The sequence below is a fragment of the Lolium rigidum genome, chromosome 2 (assembly GCF_022539505.1).
Source record: "Lolium rigidum isolate FL_2022 chromosome 2, APGP_CSIRO_Lrig_0.1, whole genome shotgun sequence".
NCBI classification, from domain to species: Eukaryota; Viridiplantae; Streptophyta; class Magnoliopsida; order Poales; family Poaceae; genus Lolium; species Lolium rigidum.
The window spans coordinates 153677901-153688574 of NC_061509.1; positions in this window are offsets into that span (position 1 = coordinate 153677901).

Sequence of the window (10674 nt, forward strand, 5' to 3'; positions counted from 1 at the left end):
TTTCTTCCGGGTAAGCGTCATGCTGCCTAGATCGCATCTTGCGATCTAGGCAGTATCTGTTTATTCGTTGCTGGTGTTGCTCGTACTGAAGCCTTTTTGATGGCGAGCAACACCCTTATCGTGGATGTTTTGGGGCTGACGTCGATGCTTTTATGATATGCTTGTTTAGCTACGCTGCCCCTCAATGTCTAGTTGCCCTTCACCTATCTTGGGTGTAAGGGAAGCATCTTGATTAATCTTTATTTAGTAGATCCGATATGTTATAGTTGTTCCTTGTTCTCCAAGGATTAGTTTGATATCTGCATGGTTAGGCCTTGCAAACGGGTTGAACGATTCGGTAGTGCGTAAGGTGTGGTTTGCTGATCCTAGAAGGGATTGTTCCGGGAATCGACTTCATGTTGGTTTTTAGGCCTCTTTTAGGACTAGTTTTCCATCATCTTTCGTATCTCCTAGGCTCAACTACGCGTAGGATGTTCCGGTTATGCGGTGAAAACCCTAGACTGTCGTAGATTGGTTTAACTTTGTATTGATAAAGCAGGACCCCCATGTCATCGTAAATCCAACGTGAATCATGCGGCAATCGGCTCTTTGAGCCGATTCACAGGATAACCTAAGAGCCGATCGGGGCTCGTATTTAATGTTTACGTGTTTGCCATGCAGGAAACTAATTGAAGCAATCCATCACCTTCCCGACCAGGTATAGGTCGAGTGGCACGCCCTTGCATTAGCTGGGATGTGTGCCAGAGCATTGCGGGCCGTCGCCCGAGGGACCAGGGCCCTCCAGCAGTCCTGGGAGCCTCCCGGCTCTCCGTGTTGCTCGTCGGTGCTCGCCGGTGGGTTTTGGCAGGTAACAAGATCATGTTTAAGCTCTTGCATCATGTACTTTGCACCTATTAATGAAGAACTACCATAGAGCTGGTTGAAATTTGGTTTGCATGATTTGTCTCTCTAAAATCTAGATATTTTCTGGTTAAGTGTTTGAACAACAAGGAAGACAGTGTAGAGTCTTATAATGCTTGCAATATGTTCTTATGTAAGTTTTGCTGTACCGGTTCATACTTGTGTTTGCTTCAAACAACCTTGCTAGCCAAACCCTTGTACTGAGAGGGAATACTTCTCGTGCATCCAAATCCTTGAGCCAAAAACTATGTCATTTGTGTCCACCATACCTACCTACTATGTGGTATTTCTCTGCCATTCCAAAGTAAATTGCTTGAGTGCTACCTTTAAAATTTCATTCCTTGTCTTTGCAATATATAGCTCATGGGAAAATAGCCTTAAAAACTATTGTGGTAAAGAATATGTAGCTTATGTATCTTATTTCTTATAAGTTGCTTGTTGAGCGGTAACCATGTTTACGGGGACGCCATCAACTATTACACCTTTGTTGAATATCATGTGAGTTGCTATGCATGCTCGTCTTGTCCGAAGTAAGGGTGATTTATCATGATCAAATGGTTTGAGTATGCATATTGTTAGAGAAGAACATTGGGCCGCTAACCAAAGCCATGAATCATGGTGGAAGTTTCAGTTTGGACATTAATCCTCAATCTCTTATGAGAATATTATTCTGTTGTTGAATGCTTAAGCATTAAAGAGGAGTCCATTATCTGTTTTCTATGTTGTCCCGGTATGGATGTCCTTAAGTTGAGATATATCAAAAACGAGAAATCAAATGCGATCTATCTCCTTGGACCTCTCGTACGAGCGGCATAGAGGTACCCCTTTGTGACACTTGGTTGAAACATATGTAATGCAATGATAATCCATGGAAATCCAAGCTAATTAGGACAAGGTGCGAGCACTATTGGTATTTATGCATGAGGCTTGCAACTTATAGGATGTCTTATGCATAACACATATGAATTATTACTACCGTTGACAAAATTGTTTCTATGTTTTCAAAATAAAAGCTCTAGCACAAAAATAGTAATCCATGCTTCCCTATGCGAAGGGCCTTTCTTTTACTTTATGTTGAGTCAGTCTACCTACTTCCTTCTATCTTAGAAGCAAACACTTGTGTCAATTGTGTGCATTGATTCCTACATACTTGCTTCTTTGCATTCATCATATTACTTTGTGTTGACAATTATCCATGAGATATACATGTTGAAGTTGAAAGCAACTGCTGAAACTTATATCTTCCTTTGTGTTGCTTCAAAACTTTCTACTAAGAATTTATTGCTTTATGAGTTAACTCCTATGCAAGTCTTATTGATGCTTGTCTTGAAAGTACTATTCATGAAAAGTCTTTGCTATATGATTCAGTTGTTTAGTCATTGTCTTTACCATTGCATTGAATCACTTCATTCATCTCATATGCTTTACAATAGTATTGATCAATATTATGATAGCATGTCACTTCAGAAATTATCCTTGTTATCGTTTACCTACTCGAGGGCGAGTAGGAACTAAGCTTGGGGATGCTTGATACGTCTCCAACGTATCTATAATTTCTGATGTTCCATGCTAGTTTTATGACAATACCTACATGTTTTGCTCACACTTTATAATGATTTTATGCATTTTCCGGAACTAACCTATTAACAAGATGCCGAAGTGCCATTTCCTGTTTTCTGCTGTTTTTGGTTCCAGAAAGGCTGTTCGGGCAATATTCTCGGAATTCGACGAAACAAAAGCCAAACATCTTATTTTACCGAGACGGACCAGAACACCGAAGGGGAGACGGAGTGGAGGCCCAGGGCCCCCACACCATAGGCCGACGCGGCCAAGAGGGGGGGCGTGCCGCCCTATGGGGTGGGCCCTCCAGGCACCCCCTCGCGCTGCCTCTTCGCCTATATTATCCCTCATGACCTAAAACCCCGACACCAATTGACGAAACTCCAGAAAGACTCCAGGGGCGCCGCCGCCATCGCGAAACTACGTTTTGGGGGACAGAAGTCTCTGTTCCGGCACGCTGCCGGGACGGGGAATTGCCCCCGGAGTCATCTCCATCGACACCACCGCCATCTTCATCGCCATCGCTGTCTCCCATGATGAGGAGGGAGTAGTTCTCCCCGAGGCTGAGGGCTCTACCGGTAGCTATGTGGTTCATCTCTCTCTCCCATGTGATCTTTATGTGATCATGAGCTTTGTATCACTATTAATCTATGTGCTACTCTAGTAATGTTATTAAAGTAGTCTATTCCTCCTCCATGATGTAAAGTTGATAGTGTGTGCATCATGTAGTACTTGGCGTAGGTTATGATTGTAATCTCTTGTAGATTATGAAGTTAACTATTACTATGATAGTATTGATGCGATCTATTCCCCCTTTCATAGCTATTGTTGACAGTGTGTATGCTATGTTAGTACTCGGTCTAAATTGTAACGATCTATTATGCACTCTAGAGGTTACTTTAATATGAACTCCGGATGTTGTGGAGCTTGTTTACTCCGGCTTGAGGTGTGCTTTTGTAGCCCTACACAATGAATGGTGTTTGTTATCCAACAAGAGAGTGTGAGAAAGTAGCACAAGTGAAGAGAAGTTATTTATTTATGTGATCATTGTTGAGAGTGTCCACTAGTGAAAGTATGATCCCTAGGTCATGTTTCCAAATATCGAATCACCGTTTAATTACTGTTCTACTGCATGTTTACTTGTTGCCATATTTATTTCAGATTGCTATTACCACTCATATTCATCCATATCACTTGCATCTTACTATCTCTTCGCCGAACTAGTGCACCTATACAACTGACAAGTGTATTAGGTGTGTTGGGGACACAAGAGACTTCTTGTATCGTAATTGCAGGGTTGCTTGAGAGGGATATCTTTGACCTCTACCTCCCTGAGTTCGATAAACCTTGGGTGATTCACTTAAGGGAAACTTGCTGCTGTTCTACAAACATCTGCTCTTGGAGGCCCAACACTGTCTACAGGAATAGAAGCGTGCGTAGACATCAGCCGCCATCGCGAAACTCCGTCTCGGGATCAGAAACTCCATTCTGGCACCCTGCCGGGACGGGGAATTGGAGGAGATCATCGCCATCATCACCACCGACGCCTCTCCATCGACCATCCATGTTTCCCCCATCCATGTGTGAGTAAATCCCTCGTTGTAGGCTGAAGGGGATGGTAGGGATTGGATGAGATTGTTCATGTAATAGCCATAAGATTGTTAGGGCATAGTGCCTAGTATCCGTTGTTGGTACTTTTATGATATTGTTGCAACTTGTTATGCTTAATGCTTGTCACTAGGGCCCGAGTGCCATGATTTCGGATCTAAACATGTTATTGATTCATGATGATATTCATTGTTTTATGATCTTACCTGCAAGTTGTATACACATATTGCTGTCCGGAACCCGAGGCCCCAAAGTGACGAAATTGGGACAACCGGAGGGGAAGGCTGTGATATGAGGATCACATGTGTTCACGGAGTGTTAATGCTTTGCTCCGGTACTCTATTAAAAGGAGTACCTTACTTACCGATAGTTTCCCTAGAGGCCCGGCTGCCACCTAGCTGGTAGGACAAAAGATGTTGTGCAAGTTTCTCATTGCGAGCACGTACGACTATATACGGAACACATGCCTATGGTTGTTTAGTACTTGGATACTGTTTTATTATTATCTGCAAATGCATTGCCTTGATTATTACATGAGTTCTCTTATCCATGCAGCGCCCGTTCATCCCTATGCCTACAGTATTTTAATCCTGCTGTTTACTATAATCACTACTGCTGTCTTTATTACACTGCTGCTTATATTTCACTACGCTATCGCTATAAAACTGTTGCTCTCGATAAACTCTAGCGAGCAAGTCCGGTTCCAGGTGCGACTGAATTGACAACTCACTTGTTAAGGCTTACAAATATTCTTTGGCTCCCCTTGTGTCGAATCAATAAATTGGGTATTACTTCCCTCGAAGACTCGTTGCGATCCCCTATACTTGTGGGTCATCAAGACTATTTTCACGGCGCCGTTGCCGGGGAGCATAGCTTTATTTGCAAGTTCACCTGAATTGATATTGTTCGCTGCAAATCCTCCATCATGGGTAAACCTCGCGATGCTAAAGTCGCCATATTACCATCCACTACAAGAAAAGGTACAACTCTGAGTACCTCTGCTGCTCTTGATTCACCATCTGTGATAAGTCAACTTGTTTCACCACCAAAAGCTTCACGTGTTGGTACTTCTGCTAAATCTGAAAATTGCTTTGATAATTTTGACGATGCTTCTACTGTGCTTGATGATAATGGTTCATTAGGTCCTTTTCTAGATGCTACAATCGCTAGGTCTAGACAAATTGAAAATACTGAAATTCCTAATGAAAATACTGTTACACCTGTTAATTCACCTGAGTCTGTTGAACACTCTAGTGATGATCTTGATGAAGATTATGTGGAACTTGATGATGATTTTATTGATAAATGTAATGCTACTACTGGTGCAAGTAACATTAAAAAGCTTCTTGCACAACATGTTGTTAGATATAAACTGTCTCCTGATCCTAAATTTGCCACATCTCCTATAAACATTAAGGATAAGGATTATGATTTTTCTCTTGATTTATCTCATATATCCATTGTTGAGAAAACACCTTTTTGTGGTACTTGGTATAATAGTTTGCTAAATTTTTTCCTTTCTCATTAAAGGATAATGCTAAAACTTGGTATAATAGTTTACCTCCTGATTCTATTGATAGTCCAAATGGTTTGCTTGATGTTTTCTTTCGAAAATATTTTCCTGCTAGTGCTCAACATATTGCTTTGTAGAAAATTTATAGTTTTGACCAGGAAGATGGAGAGAAATTGCCTGAAGCTTGGGCAAGGTTTTGCTCTCTTCTTAGAGCTCGGCCTGGACATGATTTGGAAAAGCATGACTTACTTGATATATTTTATAGTGGACTAACCATTGAGTCTAGGGCATACCTGGATAGTTGTGCTGGTTGTGTTTTCAGCAAAAAGAACTCCAGACGAAGCTGAAAAATTATTGGCTAGAATAGGCCGAAATCATGATGATTGGACTACACCTGAACCAACTCCAACACCAATATTGAAGAAGAGGGGTATGATTGAATTAAATGATGAAGATATGAGGGAAGCCAAGAAATCTCTTAAAGAGAAAGGTATTAAATCTGAAGATGTGAAGAATTTACCCCCATAGAAGATTTATGTAAGATAACTCCCCCTTCATCCACGATTGAGGTACATTCTCTTCAACGCTTTGATAAAGGAGACATTCCTTACTCAAAACCACCTGATCAATGTTTAGATGAGTTTGATAATTATGTTGTTAAGCAAGATAATTTTAATATGAGAGTAGAGAATCATTTAATGGAAAATTCTCAAGCTATTAGTAAATTGCATGATATTGTGGAGAGAACCTCCAATGATGTTAAGATGCTTGTTAAACATTTTCATATGGTTCAAACTGAAATTGATCAACTCACTAAAGTGCAAAATGACTTGTTAAAAAATACTTCTAAAGCAAAATATGCTTATGAAGTAACAACTAGAGGTGGTGTTTCCACTCAGGATCCTCTATATCCTGAGGGGCATCCCAAAAGAGTTGAACAAGATTCTCAACGAACTAAAGAAATTAGTGCTCCTTCTAAGAAAAAGAAGAAGAAACATAAAACTGTTGTAGAATCTTCTGAGCATGTTAATGATCCTAATAGTATTTCTATTTCTGATGCTGAAACTGAAAGTGGTAATGAACATGATAAAGATAATGATAAGAATGATGTTTCTGATAAGGAAGAGGTTGAAGATGAACCTGAAAAGCATGCTAAAAATAAAAAGTATACTAAAGAAGATTTTATTGTTAAGAAACATGGTAATGAAAGAGAACCTTGGGTTCAAAAGCAAATGCCTTTTCCTGCTAAGAAACTAAAATCAAAGGAGGAAGAACACTATAATAAATTTTGTGATTGGATGAAACCTTTGTTCCTGCAAATCCCTTTGACTGATGCTATTAAATTGCCTCCTTATTCAAAGTATATGAAAGATATTGTCTCTAACAAAAGGAAAATCCCTAATGAGGAGATTTCCACTATGCTTGCTAATTACTCTTTCAATGGCAAGGTTCCAAAGAAGTCTGGGAGACCAGGTATACCGACTATCCCTTGTTCCATCAAAAATAATTATGTTAGAACTGCTCTATGTGATTTGGGAGCAGGAGTTAGTGTTATGCCTTTTTCTCTTTATAAGAGACTTTATTTAGATAAGTTGATACCAACTGATATATCTTTGCAAATGGTACGGTAAATCTACTGCTGTTCCTGTTGGTATATGTAAGGATGTTCCTGTTCAAGTTGCTAATAATTGCTTAATATTAACTGATTTTGTTGTGTTGGAAATGCCTGAAGATGATAATATGTCTATTATTCTTGCAAGACCTTTTCATAACACTGCAGGGGCTGTTATTGGTTGCAATAAAGGAAAAGTTACTTTCAATGTTGATGACAAGGAGCATACTGTTTATTTTCCCAAGAGGATTGATAAAGTATATGGAGTTAATACAATTTCTAATTTGAGAACCATCAAAGTGGGAGTTATTGATCGTCCTATATATGAGTCTAAACAAGGATATCAAAATATGATGATTGGATCCATATCAATACAATATAAGGTAACATGATTGCTTTGAGGTTTATTTCTTCTTATGTCATGTAAAATTTATTTGGTGGCAAGACTTGATCAACCTTGTTAACAAGTACATTTTATATACATAGAAGAGTTAAACAACATTTCTTTCTTTCTACACATTTGTTTTACTTACTATAGTACTACTTGTTTGCAAGATACTTTAGTTGTTTAGAAGTTTGAAAATCTTTTTCTGTCCTGAAATAGTTATTTTAATACCCAGAAATGTGCATTTTTCGAAATTTTCAAAAATTTACAAAAATTATATCACTGGTCCTATTTTTCGAAATGCAACCTGGGAGTGCCTGGGGCTGACCAGTGGGGCACCCCAGGGCTGCACCCCATGTGCCGGCGCGGCCAGCAAGGGGGGCGCGCTACCCTGTGGTGAGGGCCCCACCTGGCCCTCCACTCACTCATCCACCTACAACTCCACTCTCTTTCACGGGAAAACACACGACCATTGTTCAAACCCGAGTTTCTTGCTGTTCTTGCTCGAGATTTTTGATCTCCTTGCTCAGCCCATCTTTGCTGCTGAGATTTGGAGCATTTGCTCTCCGGTATGTGACTCCTCCGATTATCCAAATAGAATTTTGTTTGGTTGAGTATATCTTGAATATTTTGCTACTGTAGGTGACATGTTAATTGAGCTTGCATTCTTGTTCTAAGTTGTAAAAATTAGTTTTGATGCATGTTTAGTATTCTACCAAGTTCCTATAGTAGTCCCCCTCATTGATATGTCTCAAAATCAACTTTTATAATGATTGTTGAAAAATTTCAGAAAATGGAGTGGAATAGACACCAACTCAACCAACATGAATTGGAGGTGCATGAAGTTATGAGAGTCCACCGTGAAGAGGGGGTATACCCCTCCTACTACCCATGCACCGATTTCATGAAGAGTGCGGGAATTTTTCAGGATGTTCACAATCTAATTTCTAATGCAGGGTTAGAAGATTTTGTTGTTGGTGAACCTTACCAATATGCAAAATTAACCATGTTTGTGGTGCAGGATTTTGAATTCCATTGGTCCCAACCTAACCCCATGGTTCGATATAAAATCTACAATAAAACTATCAACTTACCCTTTGATGATTTTTGTGTAGCTATTAAAGTGCCACAATGGGGATCATGTGAGAAGATTAGGGGGCTGCCAAGGCAACTCTTGAATCTATACGAGATGATCTGTCAAGGGAGAAGCTTCTCGGATGAGAGTGGTAAAATTCGTAGTATTCAACTCCCATCTATTCGCTATTTTGCTTACTTTATCACCAAGTGCGTTCTTGCTAGAAAGAATGCAAATAAGTTATCCATCCATGACTTGGTTTTCCTAGCTGCTGCATTGCAATGTGATAAAACTTATAATTTGGGTGCTTTGATAGCTTTTAGGCTCGCTACTAACCGTGATAAAGGAGGAATTTGTGGAGGTCTCATTGCCTCTCGTTTGCTAGCTATGCATGGTGTAGAACCTCACTCTCTTGATGTTCAGCTCTCTATAGAGAAACTTGATATGGTTTCCATGATAAAACATGACTTTGTTTCTAATTGGTCTAACTCAAGTAACCTGTCCTATGAGATAACCTTTTTCAAGAAAAAGTGGAGAGTAACTAAATCTGAAAGACTAGTTGTATTGCCTGCACCTGCTTTGTTTAACCTTGATTCCAGGGAAAGTTGATCGGTCACAGAAGATGAACTTGATGCATACATAGAGAAGAGCGGCCATCATGCAGGGGACGGCATGGAGGAGGCCGAGAACCCCTCGATTTGTCATCCGACGCAACAAGTTCTTCACATCAGCATTTTGGGCATGTGGAGCCTTCATCCTTTTCTTCGGCACAGGGATCTTATTACGACCACACCATGTATGATCCAACGGCGTGGAACCCTGACCCTCGCTGGGGTTGATCTCCACTTAGGCCAAAAGCCTAAGCTTGGGGGGAGGTATGTCGGCATCACTCATTCATTGCATATTACAATTGCCGGATATTTGTACATACTTGTTTCTCTTCTTTTGGTTGTTTCTCTTTCGGTTATTTTTATTTCAGTAGGTTCTTAGTTTAGTTTTTGAAGGTTTTTACTACTGTAGTAACCTTTACTTTTACCTTTTTATTTCATTTGTGTGCCGATGGTTGCCTCTAATATGAGGAAGATGATATTTGGGGAAGTGCTGTCTAAAAAACAGATTCTGGACTGATACTAAAAAAATTACTAAAAATAGCCAGAACGTTATTTTGAGAAGCCAATTTTTGTGCATGTTCCCCAGGTTATTATGTAACTTTCATTAGTTGAGCACTTTTCGAGTTGAACAGCACAAGGTTTTCGAAAAAAATAATTACTGTACTGCTGTCAAGTTTGACGGATTTCTGCCACCTTGTGTTTGTGTGACTCTTTTAGTTTTCATTTTCTTGTTTTTGCTTTGTTTCTTTTCTAAAACACAAAAAGACCAAAAATATTTCTGTTGTTTCTCATTATCATTTGTTTATTTGGTTTCTTGTCCTTATTTTGCTTTAGCTACTATCGTTGGTTTGCTATAAGAAAATCCAAAAAGATTTTACTTTCATTCGGTGACTCTAATATCGAAAATGCCAAAAATATTTGTTGTTCTTCTTCGGTTTTGTATACAGTTCACGTTCCCATGATCAGTGTGCCGTGAACACATAACCGAACTGATATCAAATTACATCATCCTTTACAAAACGGAATAAGAAAATTACAACATGGTCACATGACCAATACTTACATAATAGCCTAACTAAACATCAGAGTAGCATCATCACTTCAGCAGCGCAGTACCCAAGTCATCTGCCATAACCCTACAGGCAACTGACTGGGAAGACGTTCCTAGCTCGCATAGACGTCGTCAACTCCTTCTTCATCTGTCGAAGTCCTCCAAGTCTGGCCAAGTAAATAGCCAGGGACAAAGCCGTGAGTACATTTGAATTGTACTCGCAAACCATCAAGAAGGTAATAACAATCCTAACTAAAGAAGACAAGAGAGGAAGAATAGTTTCTCTGGTGGATATAGCATGTGAAAGAGAATCAGTTTCTCTTGTGGATATAGCATGTGAAAGAGAATCAGTTTCTCTT